The 25,587-nt window shown below is 48.6% G+C and overlaps 1 protein-coding gene across 3 annotated transcripts in view; it reads right to left on the bottom strand.

Moving 5' to 3' along the window:
* NUP93 (nucleoporin 93) overlaps window positions 1-25,587 on the bottom strand; it is a 76,849-nt gene that overhangs the window by 36,145 nt on the left and 15,117 nt on the right. Inside the window, exon 1 of one of the 3 annotated variants that reach the window (XM_068693061.1) lies at window positions 4,469-4,492. The exons of 1 other annotated variant lie outside the window; for it this stretch is intronic. The gene's annotated coding sequence lies outside the window, so the exon portion shown is untranslated. Of the gene's footprint in view, window positions 1-631; window positions 695-4,468; window positions 4,493-25,587 lie in introns of those variants that run through there. One more of the 3 variants, XM_068693059.1, reaches the window with a different exon arrangement.

Below are 25,587 nucleotides of genomic sequence, written 5' to 3' on the forward strand. Positions count from 1 at the left end.
TGGCACAGCCCTGCCAGCCATGTTTCTCTCTGGAAGGAAAAATAGGATAAGGAACAAATCAGCGTACACAAATGTACGCTGAAAAGGAAGGTCTGAGTGGGCTCACCCCATATTAATGCCTTCAATCCAGATTGTAAAAAATCTACACCTTCCAGAGATAGGATGAGCCTGAGGAAGGAAAACCCTTGTTGAAAAGCACAACAGCATGGTCTCAACTGCTCAGTATGAGGAAACGTGCCTTTTCCCCATCTAATGTGGAAAGGACAAATGGTAAAGGTCACGCCTGGCTTCCCCACGAGCCTGCAGTTCCTGGATCTAGTAACGTGAGAAGTCTGCCTGGCCTAAGACAGCCGAGCTTGTCAAACTGTAATGAGTGGTTCAGAAGTGCCTTACTACCATATTTAGAGTAAGAAATTCTCCAGTGTTTCCTAAAAAATTAATACACTGTAGACTAAACAGGAGAAAAAGCAGGGAAAACCAGACGGATTTATAGTTTGCTGAGTCTCGAGAGCCAGTTGTTGCATCAGAGGCTTCCAAAGGAACTTAAGAGGGGAAAATATGCAGACTGATAACTAACACTAAATTCAGCCAAATATTGGGCTTGGAGAGGATTTGCTGCTCTGCTACCCACCTTCAGAGGTTGTCTCAAAGCACGTCCACCAGCACGCAGTGACTGTGCTCCATGCTCGTAGGCAGCACTCCCATTCAATTCATGCAAAAGCAAAGGTGGGAGAGCTCCTCCCTGCCCTGCGAGCAGACAGCATTTCAACGGCGGTGAGTCACGAAAATACACAAACCGCAGCCCGGGCTCTGCTCCACCGCACGACTAGCAGTGATTTTACAGATCGCTGCACTTCCAAAGCAGCTGACTTTCTGCTCCAGCAAAATCAAACGTTGCAAAGCCGCAATGCCGCCGTCCTTCCCGGCAGAGCCGCGGCAGTGCGGACCTCCCTCCTGCGGCAGCGAGTGTCGGTGCCTGCACCATTGCAGCGGGGTGCTCAGCAGGCACAGCGCCTCGCAGAAGAAGGAGCAGGAGCATCGCCATTTACCTGCAAGGCTTCCTCGACACCCCCTGTGCAGGGTGGAAGACGCACGGCAGTGATCCTGGCCTGGATACGAGCCCTTAGTAAGGGCCTGACCCACCGCCAGCATGGCCTCGATGCAATGCACAGTGTTGAATGCCATTTTTTTGGTATTATTTTACTGTTTTTAGGCCAGTTGATCTGCGAAACTCAAGCAGTTTTCACAGTAATCTTCAGACCATATCCAGGAACCTTGGGTTTTGTGGTGGTGGATAAATATCACTCCTAGCCGTGACAGGAGAAACTCCAACTGCCGCAAGAGCCACTCCTCGTGAAATCACACATCAGCAGAAGCAGGGGCAGATGGCGTGTGCTCTTTGACTCTTGCTGGGGCCGTTTGAACCTGGCAAATGAAGACTGGAAGCATGCTCCTTCGGTTTCCAGTCTTTGAGGGAAGAAATACAAAGGCCCCTTAGGTCCTGCTCCAGCCAGGAGGCCACCTGGCAGGCACGGGAGGGCTAGCGCCAAACCACCTGGTAACACCAAACCTTCCCAGCATCAAGTGGCACCAGCAAAGCCCACAGCCAGCCTCAGTCCTCTGACGTGTATTTGTGCAAATAATATCATTTTCTGGGAAATACAGAGGCAGATAGCTTTATCGTGCGGGGTGTATTGAGGCAATGCTACTGCTCATGTTCCCCGCTGGAATATGGTGCCAGGCACTTACTGTTGTATTTACAAGTGACTTAATTTTCTTGTTATGCAAGGAGTTAATTGCTACATTCCTACGCATTTTAGGATTTTACAAGGTACATCAGAGAAGTTTGCAAAATTTAAAAATCCCAATCCCAAAAATAATGATAAAATTGTGTGAAGTGCAACACTTGGTTGTAGAAAACCGAATATATCAACCACTGTAATATATATGTTACTTGTACAGAGTATCTAATTATTACAAATTTAGCAAATATTTATGTGTTGTGTCTTTCTCCTTCATCAGAGAGGATCCGAAACAATGTCAGTTACACACACCAGTCTTCCATTCTCAGGCTGTGGAAATCTTTGCCATGTCACGCTGGGATGCACAGAGCGCAGGGGAACGCTGTTAGAAGTGGTTTCAACAGGGACTTCTCAAAGTCACAAACGCGTTAATGGCATAAAGCTTATATAACACCTTTTTTAACCTAAAATTTTAGAACAAAGGTGCTCAGAGCGAGATTCTCTTTCAAGTACAATTACCAACCTCCACCGCACAGATCATTTTGGCAGCAATTGTTAATGCAACACAAAAATAGCGTAAGGAGCAGCGCTACCTTCTCTGGCGGCTCCTCTCTCCCTCCCCAGGCATTACTCATTTTCCATCTCCCTGCGATGCGACTGGGAGCTGCTTAGCAAGGATCCCAGGTCCCACCACCGTTAGAAATGCCAAGGAAATCTGTGCAATAGGTATGACACATACAACCAACTTGAAAGTCTTAAATAACCCTAACGTGCGGAGAGATCATGCAAGGAACAGGAGGAAGAGAAGCAATGGGAAAGAAAACGTCAGAGCTAGAGAAGGAAGGTGGGCAGACCCTCACCCACGGCGTACAGCAGGAGGAAATGCTACACAGGAGCCACCAGAAGCAGCTTGCTCAGCTGGCTAACACCCGCACATCACACCTGACGGCACCTCAGACAGCGTTTCCATTAGTTTTAACGGATATGGAGGAACCCAATGCCACAAAGACAATTAAACGTTGCCCTGCTTGCAATACAACTTCTTCAGTGAGAGCAGAGCAGCAGGACCAGCTGCCCACCAGAAGCCCGACGTGGTCCCTGCTATTTCACCATCAGCGACAACATCTGCACAGAGCAAGCAAACCACACCCCAGAAGCCATGGGGCCGACCAGTTTTTGGCAGTCTGGAATCTGAGCTTGTTCATCAAGTTCCCAAATGCACGGCCATTTGTTTTTCTGGAGGTGTTTAATTGCAGAGGGATGACCTTGGTGTGGAGCCTTGCTCTGTGCCATGATGAGCAGCTCCAGTTCCTCCCTGGTGCCATAAAGGCACTCGTATTAGCATCCTGATTAAAAAATACAAACAAAAATACCAATGCTCTTCTCCAGTCCTACACAAATCACAGACGTGCAACGAAAGTCATGGTTGGAACAAAACTCAGGGTTTAGCTGTTTCCTGAACTCTATTTGAAATAAACCATGAGTTACTGCCAAAGGGCTTGAGCTCAATAATACAACCTTACAATTAAAAATATTTACAGCGTGCTAATTTCTGATCACCCACTGGATGAAGTTACCCTACCCGCCTTCCTGGTATCATGCTTTGTGTAATACTGTGAAAATAAATACCAATTTAAATGATTTTAAAGCTCCATCGTACAGCCATAACCAAGCCTGTAATGCAGTACCTCTCACTGAAAACAGCCTCGCATCAGGCAGAGGCATCCTTCAAATCAAGCCATCAGAACTAATTTCACTGATGACGCCATTTTCTTATTTCTTTCGCTGCCATTTTAGCATCGAGGTTCCTCCACGCTTTCTCGGGAAGTCGCTGCGCCTTCCTCTCCCTCTAAGAGGAGGATGCTCAAAAAGAAGAGCGGCGAAGAAATCCTGGATGTTCAATTTCTGCCCGTGTCACCTCCTTGCATCTCAGGGAGGAGAGACAGGGCTGCCCTGGCAGACCACACCTCGATTTACTGTACCGAGAGCTGCTGGGGAGCCTCCCGAGATGGAGCACACCGAGAAACCGGCCCCTGGGAATCCACCGGCACCGCACGGAAAATTCAGAAAGCCGAGGGAAGAGGAGTGTCCAGCCCTGCCGCAGGAGGATAGGCTTTCCCTGCGAGTACCATAGCAAACAGCAGCTAATAAGGGAGTAGTTTGAAAAGAAAAAGGCATAAAGGAGGCACAGCGACGAGCTTGCGGTGGCTGTCACCGGACTAATTGCACAACGTTCGCATCAGCACGGAGGCAGATACAATAACCCGCTCAGCCCGGCGGCAGAAAATTCATTTCTCGGGATATGTTCGTGTCTGAAAGCCGAGCTGCCTTCCCTACCAGCTGATGAAGCATTTCCCAGCCCCGAGTGGCACATTTCTTACGGAGCAACCAGCAAGGAGGAGAAGTTATTAAGCAAATCTGCTAATTATTAACACCCAGCCTCCTCTAACCCACTTCTCCAAATCTAAACGCAATCCCTCAGCCTCCCCCATCCCCACTGAGCACCTCATCCTTTTGCTGGTCTGGTTTGGAGCATGCAAGCTCGCCCTTCTGAGAAGCAGGGGAGTTGTCAGGCTCCTTTTGGAAATGAAGCACATCATTATTTGCACATCTCTTCTTTCACAATCTCAGACGTGTAAAAAAAAAAAATAGTTAAATGCTTTTGAGTTAATGTAAAACTGTATGAAAAAAAAAAAAAAAGGTAATGAAAAAACTGTTCTTTTTACCTTCTCTGGATGTGAGTGGTGAGCCTGGCAGCGCTCTGAGCCTGATCCTCTTCCAGCTCCCAGACGGAGCGGGGCTGTAGGATTTCTCCTGCCGTGCTCCCATCCCGCGGCAGGGCAAAGCCTGCGCGCCGCCTCCCCAGCGCTCCTCGCGGGCGCTGCTCGGCTCGCCGCGGCGGTGGAGGAAAGCCAAGCCCCAAGCTTTCAGTCTCCATCCGCCTGCACGCCAAGCACCAACGATGTGGGCAGCTGCCCCCCCGGCACCACGAGCCCCAGAGCCGAGGGGAGCGGGGACCCCGGGGATGTGCCCCGGCACAGGTGGCTCTGCCCGGCGCGGCGCTTCCACCGCGGGATTTCCCCATCGTGCGGCTATCTGACGTCTCCCTGAGAAACCCACACGGGCAAAGCAAGCCTTTCAAAAAGTTAAATCTACTTTATTTCGCTGACGGGGGCCGGCTAGCACTGAAAAAGGGAGAGGCATACACTGCACTGTTAAGAAAAAACGCCTTTTTGGGGGGTTTAAGTACACCGGAATCACAAGGAAGTGAGGAAATGCAAAGTTCACTCCTCTTAAATAACACATGATTTCCCCAAATCATCCACCTGAGCAAGAAAAACAAGCCCGAATCTGTTAGCCCCTTCTGCCTCAGTATTTTTTAACTAAATCACAGCTGTTTTGTTCAGCCGGTAGGCACCTCCAGCATAGCAGCAGAAAGATCCCACTGACAGTGAAAGCAAGCAGCCGGAGCAGCTCGCGTGTGATATCTTTAAATCCCTAAGCACGCATGTGGTCCTTAAAAACGGTGTTTTCTCACTACATTACTGCTACATTTCCCAAAGTTAATTATTTAAATTGTCCATGAATTATTAATCACTGATCATTAAAATAAAAAAAAAAGCAGAAGTCCGGAATGTACCTGCTGCAATCACACCATTTGTATTTATAATGCTCAGCCACTCTCAAGCCCAGGGAGAAAAGCATTTACTGGAAGTCTCTGCTGCACCAAATGGCACGGTACAATAAACATTATTATTTTTTTTTTTTCCTTTTCTGCCTTTTTTCCCTATTGTGCTGCCAGCCCGAGGTTTCAACTTTTCCGACGCGGGGCACGGGAGCGGTGTGCCGAGGATGCAGGGGAGACAAAAGGTTTCCATCTCCCCCCCCCCGGCTGTACTCCACCCTGGCTGAGGAACCCTCCAGCAGCGCGTGCCTTCGTCTGCGCCGTGCATTAACGAGGCACGCAAGCTTTCGGACTCCCATGTAAATGAAATGCCAACTCCAGCTGCTGCCAGCAGATAGCAGGGAGAAGCCCGCTGTAAGGGACCTACAGCTAATTATTAATTACCGTGGCTCGGTCATTTTCCATACGTTCATTTACGGAGCCGGGATGAACTCCGTCTCCCACCCACTTCAGACAAAGGAAAATAATTTGCACCCCCACCAAGCGCAGGGCTCAGCGAGGCAGCTCCCAGGCGGGTCGCTGGAGACGCTCCCTCCATCTCTTTACCCCCGCGAGCCACACATCTCATTGTGCTGCACCTGAGGAAGCGATTTTGTGCTAAGCAGCTTCTGCGGGAAGACCTCCAGCACAGGTAAGCTGGGTTAAAAAGGCAACTTTTTGGCCAAGCGCTGCCGCCGCTTCCCCTTGCCGACAGCTCAGCGAACAAAAGGAGGGCGCAGGAGGTGGCACGGTGGCACCTTCCCACCCGGGCAGGGATGCTCTGTGCTGTCCCAGCCTGACACATCTCATGAACCCACTTCTCCTCCCCGTATGGATAAAAAAAAACAACTCAGAGAGCAAGAGAAAGAAGCGACCCACCCCACGCTTCTGCCCCCGAGCAGAGCCTGCAGGTCGCACAGAGCCCGAGTGCGTGGGGCTGAGAGCACGAATTCAGCTGCCACCCACCCTGCCAGTCGTGGCCACCACACCTATATCCACGTTCAGCCCCCGATCGCTGCTCTTTCCTACCGTTCCACTGCCTTAACCCCTTTCTGATCACATCCTCGTCACTTGAAAGAGAGGTGGGGTCCAGGCTGCAGACTGGAGTTGAGTAGGCAAATCTACTTCACCCTCTTATTCAAGAAACTGGGAAAAAAATGCAAATCTAGGCACCTCGGTTACTCTGGTAAGTGGAAATCTTTCCCGACAGACTGTTCCTATTTCCATATTCATCACACATCCAAAATCCTTACTTCCAAATAAAATTAAGGAAAGTTCAGCATGTCTTTAAATAAATCACAAGTGCATCTGCAGGACCAGAGGAAGGAGTAGACCGACATCTCTGCACCACAATGAAAACTAAGCCAATCACACCATAAGGCAGTGTCCTTATCTTTTGCTAAAAACCCTTCCGTAGACGTTTCACAGCCTAGGGAAGAAAAAAAAAAACAGGGATAAAGACATTCAGAAAGTTAGGCTAGTGCATTTCTCCTCGCATTGACAGCGAGATCGGCAGCGTTGAGGAGGATTTCTGCAAGGCGAGACCCGAGCAGAGGCTGGGCTGCCCCACCCAGCAGCTGCTCCCGAGCAGGAGAGCACCGCAAGGTACCGGCACCGAGCTCGGGGTGCCCTTTTTGCCACCAAAGGACAATTTCCCCCCCAGGTCCCCACCTGCTCTTTTCAGCGCTCACCTGCCCCTCGCAACAGCACAAAGAAAAAGCACGGTAAAAGACACCTGGAGGAGAGCTCGTGCCGGAGCAAGCTTTTCCCCTTGGTTTCAGAGGTTTGGGAAGAGCTGTTCCTACCTGTAGATCTCAGTGCTGCGGAGTTACCAACCTGCTAACGCTGCCTCTAAGCGCCACGCTTCGACTGCCTGGTACTCGGGCTCACACGGCTGTACCTCTCTGTATTAATGCTCGAGTTTTCCCATCTTTAAAAAAATAAGAAAAAAAAAGGAAAAAAAACAAAACAGAAAAACCTGCAAGTCCTGAAATGGCCGAGACAGCGAAGAGTCCTGCAAGACAATAAGAAGGCAGCTGCTCTCCCTGGCTGAACACCGCTGCCCGCAAAGCAGCTATGGCTTTTTTTTTTCTTCCAGCGGTGTGTTTTATTCAAATTCTAGGGAAAGCATCAGCCTGAAACCAGAACCTGATGGGAGTACCAGTTTATAGGTTACAGAGGATATTTTATTGTTAACGGACTGTACCATGTAGGGACCGGGAGGGGGTGAGGCGGCGTGCAGGCGAGAGGAGAGAGCACGATTTTTTTTTTTTTTCCCTTTCCCCGAGCCGCTGCAATTACTCTGATGTGAATTTTTGATGACTTCCGACATATTGCATGGTTAATAATCGGCTCAGCTGTCATGTCTGGTTAATGTGGAAAATGCATTTGCTGCATTGTGATGCAGCAGCGCGGCCACAGCCGGTAGCACCAGTTGTGAAGCTATTCCCTTCGCCGAGCTGCATGAATTTGCACATACCATGAGGCTGGAAGAAACGCCGGTTTGATGTGATACAGCATCAGCAATGCCTCTGCCATTTTAGCCCCGCAGAGCTGCTGAAACTCCTTGCACCGGCTCATCATCTCGCCGCATATTAATCGGTGCCGACGTTGTCGCGGGGGGCTCTGATTCCCCATTGTTTTGCCGGCCCCGGTTATTCAGCAGTTAAAAGCTGAAGATAGTATTTACATTAAACGGTGGTCGTCTCCGTAGCTCTGAAGAGGTCGCTTAATTGTATGCACGGGTACCCCCATGAAACTGTCAGCACGGCAGGCGCAGCCCTGTTATTAATACACGCTCAGCCTGGCTGCGTCTTCCTCCGTGCCATCCTCGCCCATTAAATATATATAAATGTATGTATGTAAAAGCCTCCTCATTGCAAACGATGGGGCACGAGGGGTAAAACCACGCTGCTGAGCAATAAAGAGGATTTTATTCGCCGCGTACCACTTCTGCCCGCACACTTTAAGCACCAAACGAGAAGTGCAAGGTTACGCAGAGCCCCAACGTGTGCCTTCCCTTGTCGCCAATAGAAAAACAATGCTGCGAGCGACCGTGCAATTACGAGAGGGGATGTAAAACAGCAGAGATGAAGCCATGCTAAGAGCCAGTCACCCGATGATTAAAGTCAGGCCAGTATATTCCAGCAGTCAGGTGATGGTGCCATCATTACAGTGCAGAAAGCCAGAGAAACATCGAGAAACGGACCACCCCCAGCTCAAGGAAAAAAAAAAAAAATTAGAAGCACTGAAGAAATCAGGAATGCATTTGCTAGTAGGCAAAACGCACGAGCCTGAAGAAGGGTTTTACCAAACAGTGTCGCTTCTGTGGGGTTAACCCGCCGTGCCAGCACAGCTCCCTCCAGCCTCCAGCTGCTGGTGGCACTCCCTAACTCTGAATTTTCTCCTAAAACCCCGAGCGACAGCCCTGCTGCACTCACACTGCATCTCCCAGCTCTAGGAGTCTGCCTGCTGAAGGCACGTCCTCTGTTTGGAAGCACTCTGCCACAAAAATCCCGATTTGGGATGTCCATGTTGGGATCTCCTGAGGCACGAGATGCTCTCAGGAGAGCCTTTGGCTGCTCGCTACCATTACCTGTCTGCAGCATCACCCCGAAACCCAAGCAAGCCACTATTTTCCATTTCTGCCTTAATTAAAACCACACTGCGGGGGTATTGGCTGGACACAACGTACCAGGGAAAATGGTGCAGAGTATTTTAGAGGGAGGAAAAACAGGCTCTGAATTAACGGTGCACTTTCTGGTTTGGGAGCAGCTCCACTTGCCGGTGTCAGGTTTTCAGAAGGTGCCCAGTGACTCAGGCTTGTGACTGGGCACCTGGCATAAGGCAGAGCTGCACTGGCACAGAGGCTGCTCGAGAACAGGGCGTTTTGGCTTGGAAACCAGCAAACTTGATCCTAGGAGCGATTTCACAAACCACTGCAAGGAGCAAACTCTCCGTGCTGGTAACCCAAGAAATGCCGCACAGAACTCCTGGATCCCTGCATCGGGAGTCTCTGAGTGGAAAAAACAGGACCAAAAACATCGATGCTTTTAAAGGAAAACCCCCGATCACAAGTAAAGTCCATTTAGGGGGAGGATTAATGCCTGGATTAATCTAACCCAGGCATTTCTGAGCATCCCTGCCTCACGGTGTCCCTGCAGCCGTGCTCACCTCGCCGCTCTCCCCTGGTTTTGGGTCATTTTTCCACCTCCTTACCTCCAGCTCACACAACCTGCCAGCTGTACGGTGCCATGAGCACAGGAGACACACACAGCTTCTGCTTTCCAGGCACACTTTGAACAGGTAAAGGGCATTACCTGGAGAGACAGCCAGCTCTTTGGGACAGGGAGCTCGGGAGCACGGTGGATCTGGAGCCGGCAGCAGCAGCTCTAAGATGTTATTTCACAAACAGAGGTTTCTCTGTTGTTTTCCAGCCACGTATCGTGCTGCAGAAGCTACTCCCAGCTGCAGAAGCACGCAGTACAGATCAGCACAGCTTACACTCGCCTTTTACAGATTTCATTTTCAGCTCCCAGCGTTGCAGGGGAAGCTTCCCCAGCGTGGCTCGGCTTCCCTTACCTAGGGCTTCCTTAAAGCAGCAGCCTGGATGGGGAGGACCAGAAACTATTCCCTCCAAATGGCTGGTAGCACCACCAGCACTGAGGGGTGGCCACGCTAAGATGTCGGATCCGCTGTCTCTGTGCAGGAAATCAATTTAGCAGCATTCAGCTGGCTCACGCATCAATCAATCCCGCACTCAAATGTGACTTTGGGAGGAAACGGGGAAAAAAAACCTAGTCGGGGTTACTGGGCCACAGCTAAGGAAAGCCATCAGAGTTTTACTTCTGAGAAGAAAGCACCATATCCCAAAGAAATATGATGCACAGATCACGCAGAAGCCCCGTGAATTGTTTTAATGGTTTTTGTGATGCTCACAGTGGAGTCGTTTGGATAACCCGCACCCCTAACTGGGTGATTTCACGTAGCAGCAGTCAAAGATAACATCAGCTGTTTGGTCACAGAAGATAGGTTGGGTTTAGATTTTTTTGTTGTTGTTCCTAGAACCAGTTGATTTCAAATTGAAAGGCAAGAGAGTCAGGCAGACTTTTCAGTTCCTGACAGCACACGAATACCCTCCTGTGTCCACATCACACTGTCCCTCCGGGTGCCGAACCATACACTGCCTACCAGGACATCCTTCCCTCTCCATTGCATCTCTGGGGTGAAGGAGATTCCTCCAAAATAACCATGAAATCAAAGATGCTCTCATCCCTACCCTAAAGCCAAGAAAAAACCCTAAAGCATCCTAGGATACAGTCTCTGCAGTCTCTTTTCCCTTTCTTTCGGAGCCTAGCATTGGGCGGGGGAGAGGAGACAAATACAAAAATCACCCCTGGATCTATTCCTGTATTAGCTTTTTTTTTTCCTTCTTTTTTTATTTTTTTTTTTTTATTGAAGTCCTACAGCTGCAATGCCTCCTACCAGCATTAGCCAGCAAAAAACCAGCAGACATTGCTGGCAGCAGCGAGTTAAATCAGGGACAGGGAGCTCCTTCCCGAAAATCTTTTCCTCTCTGCTTAATCCAGCGCTGTGGCAGCAGCAAATACTGCACTGTCATAGTGGGTCTGGAGAGTGCCTTAGAGCATTATCTCCTTCCTCTCTGCAAGGCTGGCAGCGATTATCCAGCACTAATGACAAGCCAGGTCTCCTCGGAAGGAGGCTGCCCCACCGCGCTCCCAGCTCTGCGCGCTCAGCCTCTTCCTCCGGAGGGACGCGGAGAGAGGAGCCAGCGGCTCAGGAGTTGGGTTTGGGCTGGTTAGGGGTAGAGAGGACAGGGAGAAAAGAAAGTTTATGCTTCCTTTTGCATCAATACAGTGATATTGCCACGCAAACAGTGCAGAAAGGCAGCTGGGATGGGACTATCATAATGCTGCCGGCCTATCTGGCAGGAAATTTGGGCTCCGTGGCAAAGGGCTGATTTTCGTGGGCTAGGAGTTACCCAAAGCTGAAGCAAAAAGGAGGACTGAGAAGTGATCGGCCTCCAGCAAGACCTGGTGGCCTCTTCTAGCAGGGGAAAACCCACAAACCTGGCCAGAGCTTGAGCCACAGGCTTCTTACAGAGCTCAAAGCAGGCTCCAGTTTTACCGCAGCTTTTTGGGGCTCACCGTGCCCTGGTCAGGAGGCAGGATGGAAAAACACCGAGTGGGGAAGCAGCCCTGACAGCACCGATGCAGAAACGCCGCTTTTTGACCTAGGAATGGGGAAAAGAAACACAAATCTGGTAAAATCAGGAGAGCGACAGTCCCAAGCCAAGCAGAGGAGGGGGAAGCCCGGGCAGAGGGGATTAGCAGCGACACTGGCAGCGCTGTTCTGCCACCCCCGCCCCGCACCCCAATTAGCGGTATCATTTGTCGGGATGAATGGGGAACTTGCACTCAATTCGGCAATTTGACAGAGTGTCACTGAGCTACCTCCCGTCCATATTTATCCGAGAGGCGAGAGCAGGAACCGGTTTTAATTAGAGCCTTTTGAACAAAGGACCAGGGGTATTACCCATGCTCTCACCATCAAGCGATAATTGAGATGTAATCGTTTAAACAAAGCGCAACAAGTGTCCATTTACCCAAAGCCATTGTTAAATATCTACTAGGAGATTATTTTCAAAATTATAATGTGCCATGAATATTCAAACCACTTTCCTTCTTTAGCGTTAAAAAGAATAATCACCTTAAAAAAAAAAAAAAAAAAAAAGCACAACTGGAAGCCAAACAGCTATTTTGCAGCAGAATTTGAGGAGGGTTTTAAACGTGCCAGGGGTAATTTACAAGGACTGGGGGGGGGGGGGAAGGAGCGATGGCTCTGGCTTTTGGAGCCTGGAAAGCCTTCTTTTGTACAGCATTAGTGCATGCTCTGTAATTATGCGGGGAACGTGTTAATTTTTAATTCGGAATGCTAACCCTTTTATATATATAAATATATATGTATTTATATATATATATACAAGCTCTGAATGTCAATGCCTCTCACAGACTGCCAGCAGTGCCGTGACCACAGGCAGGTCCCTCCTCTCGCAGGGAGGTCGGGCACAGCGCGCTGCAAAGCAGCTGAACCCACGGTAAAACAGCTTTTAGAAAACCATCGCCGTGGGGGCACGGCAGGCAAAACCCTCTCGGCCCCACAACCTATTGCTCCAGGTCACTGCTACTCACACCTTTGCTCCTGCAGGTCTTTCCAGCTGCTGAATCGAGCATGGCTCTGCAAGAAGCTGAATTCCCACACCCCTGGTGTTGTCACACAGGTGAGCACGGGGAGGTGACCCTAACACCACCTGGAGACCCAACCACCAAGCCCATCTTTCCCCTCTTCCAACTCAAACCAATGTCCCTGCAATGTCCTCAACCCACAGAGCCCTGATTTAGGAGCACCTCTGCCACAGCCCGGCAATGAATCGTTAACTCCAGCAGAAAGCACAGAGCACCAGCTCGCAGCGAGCAGGATCCTCCTGCGATGATTAGCCAGAATGCAATTATCCGGGCTCCTGCTCCTCGCGCAACGTCGCTGAGCTCTCCATCACACCAAGGCCAGCAGGCACCACGCAGACATCCACACGGGAACAGAAAGAAGTCCGTGCTGTTACCTTTGTTTCCCCAGGGCTCGTATTAATCGTGAGTGGTCTGAGAGAGCTCTGCCTCCCCCTGCACGGCAGCGACCACCCGTGGATGTGCATCACTGGAAAAAGGGCGACACACGGAGAGAGCAACCTGCTCAGCTCTGCCAAGGGAACCTCAACAGCTCCCAGTATCAAAGCAAACGGGGCTGAGAGAGGAATAAAATCAGAGCAGCGACAGGATTGAGCAGGTCGCCTTACACCCAAGATGTGCACGGCTGCTTGCTTGGGACAGGCCACCACGCAGCTCCATATGAACACTGGGGAGGCAGGGCAAAGACAGCATTCTCCATTCTCCTTAGCAGGGAAGCTAAATTTGTGCTTTTCCTTTAATTCCAGCTGCCAGCTCTGAAGAAAGCAGCACGGGAACTGCTGGCCTGTGAGAGAAGTGAAACACCCACGAGCAGGACGGTTACAACCAGCATTGTCAAACCAGCCACGGGTTTTTCCTAGTGGAAGCACCCCCGAAATTGGTATTGGCATCTCGGCGGGCTTTGTTAGGAGTCAGGTCTACTCCGTCCAGGCCTTTATGCTGGGCTCATCACGTTAATATCCAGGTGCCTTCCAGTCCTGCAGCAGCACGCTGGCCATGCCTGCTTGGTTAATGGTTCAAGATTGTCATCACCACCAGAAGGATTAACAAACTGTATTTATCAATATGTTAGCACCAAGTCTCCTCCCAAGTAACGTTTCTACACAGGATGGGTTGGCAGAGTTGGAAGAGGAATGAAAACCTGTCCTTCGCTGACCAAATGGAGTTGGTTGGAGGGTTTTATCACCTGGAGGAAACGTTCGCTCGGCTCGGCTCTCCTCGCCTTGTCACCTCGGATTAGAGGATATTGGGGATGCAGCTTCTTGCAAAGCAGCTACAGGTGTCCATCTCTGGAGCTCAACTAAAAGGGAAGATGAAGGGATGAACAGCGTAGCTTGCCCTTGAAGCACAGCACATCGAAACTAAGGAGGTCTGGTCTGGAATTCCACACCCAGAAGACTGCAGTTATTGATATTACTCCTTTTGTACTCACACGCCTTTCACAGCTCCCAGTGATCTTCCATTTGGACATTTTTCCCCTTTTTACTTTGGAAAATCACTATATGATCTTGCTTTTGAGTTATCACCCAGTAACTCCTTGCAGAGACAGTGGCAAGAATTGGGCTGGCTGGAGAACAGGAACAGAGATGGAAGAGAACTGGGAGGGCCCAAACCTCGGGGCTCAGTCGAGATGAAGGATCAACGCTGCCACGTGTCCCTAGGTGGGCTGGACATCTGGAGACTGGCTGAGCTCGAGGACTTTGTGCAGAGATTTGAAAACATCTTGGGTAGGAGACTCTGGCTGTTAGACCTTACCATCAGCTTCTCATCTGCCCAAACTCTCCAAAACTGGAGGTAGGAGAAACCCCCTGAAAATGGAGTTACAACCCATCCGGTTAGAAAAGGAGCAAGGACTCAGCGAGATGAAGGAGGGGAACACGCACAGCTTTCACTGAGAGCAACGTGCACAGCCACACAACGTGGGGATTGGTCTCACCAAACCAGAACAGCCTTTTCAAGCAGATCAAGGACCCTCAGGAAGGGACAGATGCTGACTCAGGAAACCATTAAAAGGACAAAGTGACTTTCAATCAGAGGTCACCAGTTCAAACTGGAACTAGATGAGCACCAGCCAAGACTAAATCAAGTAAGGACTGATGAGTGGTTTTAACAAAAACGTCACTAATTTCCCCTCAGCTCCAGCTGTTCTAGTGCTCACATTGCAAGTTTATGGCAGAAAGTGACACAACTCCCTGCCCTACACCCCCAAGACCAGCCAAAAATCAGCAGGCACCCAGAGAGCAAGTGCTTCCCACCGCAGGAACAGCACAAGAGTGAGAGCTGCTCTGCCCTATGCTCAAAACAGATCAAATATTTCTGTCGGTTGTGGCTGCCTCCCTTACAGGGTTCGCTTGCTTGGTGCTGAACACATGAAGGCAACCTACTGCAGCTGGATCTCCACCTTCCACCTAGCATCATCTGTAAGCAAGCACAAAGATCACATGGCAGGTTTTGAGCGGATGCTGGCAATGCATTTTCATGTAAAATTACTTAGCTAATTCGTTAGCCTTGTACAACTTATTCATCCAAGAAACAGAGATCCAGCAGATATCAGCTCTCCTCTCACCACCACTCAGCAGCTCTGGTTTTTGTTAGAGACCTTGCACCACCACCAGCTCAGAACCCTTGTTGCAAAAAACCTTTTAGACAGGGTTCCAGGACCTATTTTGCTAACAAAAAATAGCAAATACACAATGTTGAGCACGCAGGAGTCACATCCAGCAGCATAGCTGCTCTAAGTCTGCTCACCAAGCAAAGCTTGAGCATTTCCATCCATCTTCCCAGGGAACTGGTAGGTCCTCCACTGTACCATACAGAGACACCCCACAAAGCAATTTCCTTCCTACTATTATTAGGCACAACTCACCTGCTTGGCGTTTGGGTCAAACCACTGCTCGTTTAGCAAACATTTCCTTGCAGAGCAGCAGCTTCAATAGCATGGTGATGATAAAAGCACACCGCTGCTTATTGTTAAATAGGAAGATCAGCTGCTAGGCAATTACGACGGAGGTATCGTCCATGGAGTGTTACCAAACTGTGTTCTTGCAGGTGACATTAACTCCTGTGCATATTGATTATAAAACCACAGAATATCCCGAGGAGGAAGGGACCCCCAAGCACCATTGAGTCCAATCCCTGGCTCCATATAGGACCACCTCAAAACCACACCATACATCTGGGACTGTTGTCTTCTCAGCAATGCTTTTTGAACTCCAGCAGCTTGGTGCCGTGCCCACATCCTTGGGGAGCCTGTCCCAGTGCCCGACCACCTCTGGGTGCAGACCCTTTCCCTAACCCCCAGCCTGCCCCTCCCCTGTCCCAGCTCCATGCCGTTCCCTTGGGTCCTGGTGGTCTCCCCAGAGAGCAGAGCTCAGCGCCTGCCCCTCCTGAGTGAAGCTGGAAGTAAAAAGAAAACTTGATTTCATTTCTGAAGGAACTTTTATTAATATTTGCTCCAAAGGAGATCTTCCAGCTTCAGCTTAATACTCCCCCAAACACGTTTCCCCTGGGGTCCTCCATTACCAGCAAGGGCTCTCCTTGCACGTCCACATGTTCTTGCAACAGATTCTCTTTGCTATCTAATTTGAGAGCCTTAGGTGTTAAGCATTCGAGGAATGCAATCAAATCCTGCCCCTTCCAGGCCTCCCGGGACACCTATTAATTCACCCTCCTGTAGAGAAAGAGTTTATCATCTCCTGCAATTGCCAGTATCTAAAAAAGTGGAACAGGGCAACTTAAATTGGCATGGCAATTATTTAACATCTATAAATAGTTGTTGCCACGGTGTAAATTAAATTGCTGTACGGTAACATCCTCTCTTCTATCTTTTAAGGCTCAAGTCTGATTAAGGCAGGTAAGCAGGGGCCATGCCACACAAGAGCCACTGGGAAGGGAATACAAGTGCTCAGGAACAGGGCTCTACACCACACAAAGGTGAGCTGGAAACCCAGTGTAGCTCATTAGGTTCTTTTTCTCATTTAGTAGGAAAAAAAAATAAATAATGTCCACACTGCTTCACGATCTGTCCCCCAAACACAACACACTGAAATGTCCCCGTGAAATCCGCAGACCAACCATGGTAATTCAATGGGCAAGAACTGCATGGGGAAAGGAAATCCTAAAGGGTTTTTTCCAGAAGGGTTTTTCCAGCATCCTTGTTGCCTTAGGAAATGCGGATGCTGCCTTGCACAGAACCACCAGGCTGAGGGGCTACTGGAACAGGGGGTTGGGGAAGGTCAGATGGGGACCAAGGGGGACACAGAACCCAAAATCTTCAAGGGCAGGAAAAATATAACAGAGATACCAGCACAAGTTTCACCTGGGTCATGGCACCAGCCACACTGGCACGTGCTTTGGAGATGGAGAAACCGCTCCTGGTTCCCAGTGGGAGGAAAGCTTCCTCTCTCTGGGCAAAAGTATCACACACATTTCCTTGAAAAAGGCAGAATCTAACAGGTAATAAACCCACTTCATGGCACTAATGGAAAGCTGGAATGACAAGAAAGGGGCCGCAGCGAGTCCTGGCTGCAGGTCTGGGCACGAAAGATGCAGTGCCACCCAGGACAGCAGCCAGAGGGCAAACTCCTGGCTCCTCACCTTCTGTGAATCCCATCCTGCACATCTGGGAGAGCAGAAAGCTGTGTCAGCCTCCCTTCACTTCCAGCGCTTATTTCGGGGTGTATTATAGTTATTAAGGCTTGGTGTAATTATTCTTCGTGGCAGGTTGTGAAAGGCAGCGTTACTGCCTTACAGTGCCAGGTCACTGAACAACAGCTTTTTCCACCAAAAGCACGTTCCCATCCCCACCCAAAAGCGAAGACACACAGAAAGTGAGGCAAGCTTCATCCTTTCTGCTTTATGACAGCTTCAGTAAATGGGAGACAGAAAAGCCAGGGAGAGGAGAAGAAAGAAAACTTGGTATGCAACCTGAAAAAGCACTGTTCCAGAGAGCAATTGGGCACTGCTGGCTGACTGCGATGGCAAATGGTTTGGTGAAAGTCTTTGTTAGAAGCCTGCCGGCCCTCCCTGCCTTACTGATACCCAACGGTGACTGCAATCAGGAAAGCTGCTTTGTGCAAAGGCTGTCCCTGCACAGCAGCACTGGCATCAGGCCTCCCGCACCCATATTCAACTCTCTGCAGCCTCTTCTACAAGCTAGGAAACTGTCCCATCAGTAACGTGGCACTGAGCGATAGGTGGAATACCTATTGCCACTGGGTGTCTCAAACATAAAATGAGAAATTTCAAGGGCACAAACCTCAAAACGTCAGGACTGCTGCCTCCTTCCCTCTGCCCCCGTCTTCAGATGTTCCTTTTAGCACATAAAGGTTAACGAGTCAAAAAAAAACAACAAAACAAGCAAACAAGGAAACTTGAGACTTGCCTTTTTTTTTTTTTTCTTGAATCCAAACCACATTAGTACTTTTGGAGAGCCAGATTATATCATAAAACGCAGGATTTCAACACTCTGGCACCAGGCCAGCGTTTTAATGGACGTTGAGACACGAAGGAAATGGCTGTGCATTAAGCCTACCAATAAGTCAACAATCGATACCCTGGTATTACAGTAAAAATACAATGCCCCCTTTGTAACCGCTCCTGGCCTCGTCCTTCTTTGTCAAGCTCAGCTCTAAATAATAAAAAAAATAAAGTCTGGAAGCAAGAAATGAAGCATGGTTATTCCACAGCTACCAAACGGTACAGATGTGTGTATTATAAACAGGAAAGTCAGGAATAAGAAGGGCAGAACTTCAGACACAAAATTAACCAAGCAGGTCAAGAGGTAAGAGCAGCAAAATACAGAAACCTCAAAGCTGAGCCCCAAGCAAGTGCAGATCAGCAGCCTGATTCCAGCTTTATCTCCAAAGAGCATCTCAACCAAAAGAAAACAAAAAAAAAGAATTGCATCAGAGCAAGCTAACATTTGGGTTTTAATCTAATTCATAGATTTTAATTGCCTGCACAACGTCAGCCTCGCACGTCCCCCCAGCGTAAGCCCAAGGCAAGCTCTGCAGAGGACGGGGCTGGACGCCCTCTGCAAAGCAGGAGCACCAGGCAGGATTGCTCTGCCATGGAACAAATGCTTGAAATTTAGTTAACTCTGCCTTCCCATTCTGCGAGACGGTCGCAACGCCGAGCCACTGCTACATTTCTGAGCAGTGGAAAAAACCTCGGGTTTATGGAGCTGGAGCAGCTGCCCGCGCCCAGGGTCGGTGTGTTTTTCAGGAAGAAACGGTGGCAGCCACCGAGCCGGTGCTGGGAAACCTGGATGTGAAAACAGGAGGACAAAACCAATTCCAATTGATCATTTTTATCTCCGCAGCCTGGAGAGCTCAGTGCTGAAATGGAACTTCATCACGGAGCGGTTAAGCCAGCGTAATAGCTTGGGTAAACACGCCGGCTGAATTCTCCATTTTCTTCCCCGAGTCTGCAAATACACAGAGGGAAACAGAGAACGATTGTTTCAGAAATCCTGCCACAGATCCTTTACGTTTATTTGCTAAAACTATCTCCCGTCCCTGGGGCTTCGGCTCTAAACAAGCACACGGCAGGGCGAGGAAGATGGAAAGGCTTCTTGCTGATGGTTTCGGGTCTGGGCACCCACACCTCGAGGTTCAGCTCTGCAAAAGGACCCAAGGCAGCAAGCCCAGCAGCCGACGAACAAGGGCTGTGCATGTCTTCGAGGACCACAGAGCTGCCCTTGGGTGCACAGGTGAAGAAACTGCTGCATAGGAAGGCAAGCTCAAAGTCAAGCATGAAAATCAGGAAAAAAAATTGGATCCAGCTCTCCCCATTTCCTGCACTGAAAACCAGCTGCTGCAGAAGGCTGTTTTCTAAGTAAATACACCCACCGTGGGGTGCCAGGCAGGCAGGGATCCAGGAACTCAAGGGTCAGGCGCTATTCAATATTTGAATCAGTGCAATAAAACACCGCATAAATATTTAAACTGGCATCCCTGCTCCAAAATACTCTTGGAACACATTTCAGCTGCTTGCTTTCAAAGTTGGGAACTCTCCTTCCCTTCCTTCTTCTGTCCTGGGGAAGATCTGAAAACAACCCAAAGAGGCTCCCGTTTCTTGCTCGCCCAGAGCCCATCTGACAGCAGTCTGTGTGTTTTTGTGCTGCTTTGTGTCAGCAAAGTACAAATGGATAAATCTAAAGCACTGCAAACCCACATCCTTGGCTCTTTGTGACGGCCTTGCTCTAAATTCTCGCAAGAGAGAAAGACCTCCAGGATCACTCTCCGTTTTTATATCGAATTTATAACCTCTGGCTTCAGAAACTAAACGTTTGGCTTTACTTCAGCCGTTCTCACAACGTGTGCTATAAAATAACTTAAGACAACATTTCTCCTTTGACAATTCCAGAGGAGGAAGGACACAGCATTGGCTTGGGTGTGAGCATAAATCAAGAAGTCAAAGCCCAGCGACAAATGCATTTTGTTTTTTCATATGAAATTGAAGCTCTTAATTATTTCAGCTTGATACAGGAAAAACCGTGACAGTAAACGATATAAATTATGGTTTGAGACTTTTAAGGCAGCCATTTCTATCCGTAGTCATAACCTGTGCTTCCCTGCACATCCCCTGCCCTCAAGCTGTAACGTGCAATAGGAGAGGACCTGCTGTAGGAAGATGCTGTAGGAAGAGGCTGAAGCTGTGTAGGTGGGCACAGGCAGTGCCCCACCTGTCCAGCTGTCTGCTCGGATGGATGTTCCAGTCCTGAGACCTCCCCAGGCACGTTCAGTGCCGATTCACAGAGCTTACTCCTTCTTCAGCCTTCATCCCCCCGTGTTTCTATATCCTAGGCCTGTCAGTAAAATCATCCTCTAAAATTTATCCTCTAAAACAGGTGAAGTTTTTACTGATAGTCAAAAACTCTAAAAGGTTCCAGTAAGACTTCTGTTATTAGCACCATCAGGTTTTTGTAATAAACCCCATACAGCTACTGACCACAGAGATGTGCCGTGGCATCTGCAGGTTCGCTTCTCCTCCTGCTAACAATAGGTTATTCAGCTGATGCTTCTAGTAGCACCGACGTAAATCTTTCAAGAGATTAACAGTTAAAGTCGATTAAGAAAGCATGGAGTGGAAGCCAGCTCCTCCTTAACAGTTTTAATTTTGCTGGGCTATCAGAAGTAACCAAATCTTGGTTATTAATGTGAAAGGAAGATCTGATGATCCTCCAAGATGCGATTACTCTGTCAGAATGTACCTCTGTGTATCAAAAAGCACTGCTTTCATACAAATATTCTGAAGGGTAGTGCTGCACTTTAATCATTTATACTGGTGATGGCCCTAGAAAACAGGAATAGCCCAAAGGGACCAGCTGCAAGACCTCCAGTCTCAGGAAGCAACGTTTAGACTGCGAAGCTGCCTCCATCAACAAAAGCTAAATTAATACTTATAATTATTTACTAATACTTGAATTAGCACTGCTTTCACAAATCAAACCTGTAACTTTTTAATGCCATCAGCCTTGCACGAAGCAATGTTACTGGGTGTGACCACATGGAAGTCTCAGAGGAAGATTTTGCCACTGCTGATGCTGATATGCTACCACACCTGACTTGTTCTAGAAACTGTAAGCTCAGTTTTTAAGGTCAGTATTTGGTACTTCTCAGCAAGGCCAAGTATCTGGTGTTAGAAGTGTGGCAAAGGGTTGCTTTAAAACTGGGGGAAAAAAAAGTAGAATAGATAAATAAGCTTGGGAGGGGATTTTAAACTCTGAGGTCCTACCTTGCTTGGCCAGCAAAAGGCTCCATGAATTCAGACATGTAACAGAACTCAGCTTCTGGAGGAAGTGCATTAACTACATCTTCAGCTAACAAAACAAACTGCAACACTTGCTGAAAAATAAACGGTGAAAGAAACAAAAAGGCCCTTTCTTTAGTCACATGCAAGAGGGATTCAATTTCACTGTCTACTGCATGCATTTTATATAAGGCAGATCGGTCCGGGATACCGGCCGAGATGGTTTTCAATTTATCACTTTGGAACTTCAGTCAGAAAAAAGATGAAATCAAGCAAGCGATTGCCTCTGACACTAGGGAAAGAGCCTCACTAAAAGCACAGCCTGATGGCTGTCTACGCTCCTCGGTGGCGTGTACAACCAGATCACAACTCTTCTGCCAGATAGAGTGCTCTGCACGTTCAGCTTGCTTCAAGTCAGTTCATCAGCATATAAAAGAGTGCCAGTAAAGCCCACTCCCATTCTGAATTGTGACTGTTCTTCTCCTGATTCAGCATCTGACTAATTTCAAAGTTTCCGAGGTAAGGTTCAAACAAAGCGTCAGAGAAATTCTGTTTCAGGAACCCACTGAACCATCTGCTCCTGCACACTGAGATGGAGCCACGGGCCAGGCACAGAACACCCTCTGCACTGCGTACTCACGTAAAAGAGGCTTTAGATAAGAAGTTTGCCCCATCTCCCTTGGCCTGAGATGGTGATAACCTTTTGCAAAGTATTCTGCTTCCCATGGATGACAACAGCCAAGGGTGCTACAGGCAGGAGGAGACACCTCGGAGTCTTATAAAATCAATGGGTTTAGAAGCAGCACCAGCAGGGCAGCAAGACGAACCTTCTCTGGCTCCACGTGGGCACTTCCAATGTGCAGCACCTTCCCCTGAGCTGTTTCTGCAATGAAACGAATCTTTGAGTTTTGCTTCCCACCTTCCCCTCAGAATACGTGGTTCCAAGCAGGGTTTGTTGCCAGGATGCACTGCTACCACGTAACACGCTGGCTGGCAATTGGGATTTCATCTGAGAAGGAAAATGTTACAGGCACTTCAAGAGGCAACACATGCGGAAGAGTTTGAGGAAGAAGGGTTGTGGGAAACGACACAAACAAGAGGAGATGGAGCTATTGAGACAAACGGCTAAATCCTGCCCTTGAAGGCAGACTGCAGGTTCATCCCCCGATGCTGGTTGTGCTGCTGGAAGGAGATGTGCTGACCGAAAAAGTGAGATGACTTCTTCCTGGTGCTACCCTGCAAAAAGCATGGCATTTCTGCCACTCGTGGGGACGGGCTCTCACCTTTCCTCCCCAGACCCTGAGCCACCATGTGGAGGAATTTATCCCTGAAAACAACCCCGGAGTCTTCTCAGACTGAGTGCTACCCCGCTGGCTTGATGGACCTACCGTAAAGAAAGGGCCTGAGACAGCCTGGAAGATGCTAGTGGCCTGCTCAGAGCTTTCAAACGTCAGCAGAAAGCACCTTACATGCTGGAAAGACTCCTCCAAAGCACCTGAAAGATAACGCGAGGGGCTTGGACAAAGCCAGGGAACACCCAGAGGGAAGGAAAGGAGGTGATGGTTCTGCTGCTGGAAAATCTAACTGCATACCAGCCACCACCACACCAGCTACAGAACAACTCTCAGCCAAAGGTTTTAAGGCAGCTAATTGATGGTAACCCCTTCCTAGCTCAGTTCCAGCATTCATTTTGAGTGCCTGCTTCCATAACTCACAAAACCACAAGCTTATAATAAAGCAAAGGCTACTGTGAAGATGCAAAGTCTCTCCTCAGAAGAAAAAAATCACGAGCATATTAGAAAACAGAGAACAAGGCATTTTTAAGGATACAACCCCCCAGACAAACAGCAAAACACTCAGCGCAGCACATTAACTAATTACGCAGAGCACTGCCGCGCGCTTCGTCCCAGCAGCAAATCCGAAGCCAAGCATTAACCTCAGTCAAATAGCAAAACAAAAATAAGAGCAGTGATATCGATTCGCAGTATCTGTTGAGCAATCCAGCTTCTTACCATTAGAAATGACCTGCAGATTTTCAGGATAAGCCATCTTTAACCTTGGAAAAATTAAATCAAGCTAGACAGGGACTAAGAGAAGAAATATAGCAGGGCTAGGTCTGCTGTACAGAGCCCAGAAATATCCGAAATACTGAGCCCAGAGGTGTAATTCCAGTGAGGTGCTCTTTGCACTCAGCTTCCACCCACATCTCACACAGGGACCTCAGGCTGGGGATGCTCCCTTTTAGCCAAGACAATGGTGGGTCTTTTGCCTACTGCATTAGTGCTCATTTCAGACTCGTTAAGGCCTTTACGTTTTTCTATCTACTCAGCAGACGGAGTAAACGGATTTAAACATGCCATTTTGTGTTACAAGCCTTGGGGCAGGAGAGGAAAGAAATAATGAATGTTTCATCAGAGTTACTATATGGTAACCATAGCAGGCAAAATCAATTACCGCCGCGAGGATCTGCAGATAACGTGTAGGTTCCCACTCATCTGCTTGAAATGTTTTTTCCTCCGTTCCCTCTCCCACTTCTCCTCAAATCTCTTCTCTCCTATCTTCGAATCTGGCCCGAAGAATCCTGCTGGCTTGCAACCACAGAGATAAGGATTTGTCATGATGCTGTACGATATCCCCACCTGTGCGCTCCCACTTATCTGAGCTCAGATCAAATCCTTCACAGCTTGCCACTTCTGCCTCTCACACCCAGTTTGGCTGCGCTGAACTCTGTTATCAGGGAAGCCAAACAATGCTGGGGCTTTATCAAGAACGCCGCGCCAACCGGACAGCCAGTCTCAAAGGAAACTGCAGAACAGACCTGAGGAATTAGCAAAATTATCCCCATGATGTGACCGAACACACTGAGGATGGGTAATATTAAAAAGGAACCAAGTAAGAGGAGATGTGCTCCGATAAATATCGAACTCATCCAGAAAGGGCAGCTCCAGAAATCCAGCTCATACGACTCCGAGCAACAAGCAAAGGACGTCTGCTGAAATTTAAATGATGCCAAGCTCAAAACCAGTAAGAGGAAATAAATTTTAACACAATCTGTAATTGAATTGGGGAACTTACTACCACAGGAAGACGGCAGGGCCAAAATATAATGGGATTAAAAAACTGACTCAGTGTGTATATGGATATTGATAATATCTAGGGCTGTGTTTAACGATAAAATTGTGGGAAGAGTTATTACACCCCGTGCTTCAGGGTTCTACCAACCAGTATCTAACCACCAGAGAACAGGGCGAAGCCTCATTTATTAGGAGACAAGCAGACATCCCCATGAACTTCTTTGTCAGTGTTCCTCCTCTGAATTGCCCCGTGCTGCACATGAAGGCAGCCAAGTAGACGTGTCCCAAATCCAACCTAATAAATCACCCACGACAAATTCACTTGCAAGTATTCCCACATCTCCGATTCCAGCCTAGGACAGCCAAACGAACCATTCAAAAAGCTTTAATCCAGCTCCTGAAACCAAAATTAACCGCTGACGTGTTTACCACGTTTCAGTTTTTCTCATTCAGAAGCCTTTAAATGGCATTCACACACCACTGGCAAGCCTTCCCCTCGCTCCCCAAAATACCACAAGTTGGAAGAATTTCTCTTCTCCCCTTCCCCACCTCCACCCCACTGCAGATCTGGCAGAATCCAGGCATCGGTGCTTTAAAAGGACACCCCAGAGACTTGCACTGCTGTCAAAAAAAGCTGGTGACACATTCATTTATTCTCCGTAAGGTTATTTTAAAACCAAGCCTCTCCGAGCTCCTCCAGCCATTTTTACCAAGTGGCAATTAAGCACCTAGTTCCAATTAAGTTTGTAAAAAACTGCCTGCATCTTCGCTGTGGCTCAGAGCACTACGTACAGATTCGTCCTGGTTAAAGCTAGGATGGATCTTGCCTTGCTAGGATGGATCATGTCTTGCATGCTTGCTAAGACACAAACGATGGAATGGAGAAGACCATTTCCAGCTCCTCTCCCTGAATTTCCTTCGGTCACTTCCCTGCGTACAGAAAACCAGCACATCAGACATTTCACGACTTTTGTGTTCAAACAGGACTTCAGTGGTTGGGCTCAGGTAGGGGGGTAACGCTCTCGCAACCAAAATCTTGTCGAAGAACAGAACTGAGTAAAGAGTGGGCAGGAGGTAATGAGCATACCCGA

This window comes from Anas acuta, chromosome 10, assembly GCF_963932015.1.
Source record: "Anas acuta chromosome 10, bAnaAcu1.1, whole genome shotgun sequence".
Lineage (NCBI taxonomy): Eukaryota > Metazoa > Chordata > Aves > Anseriformes > Anatidae > Anas > Anas acuta.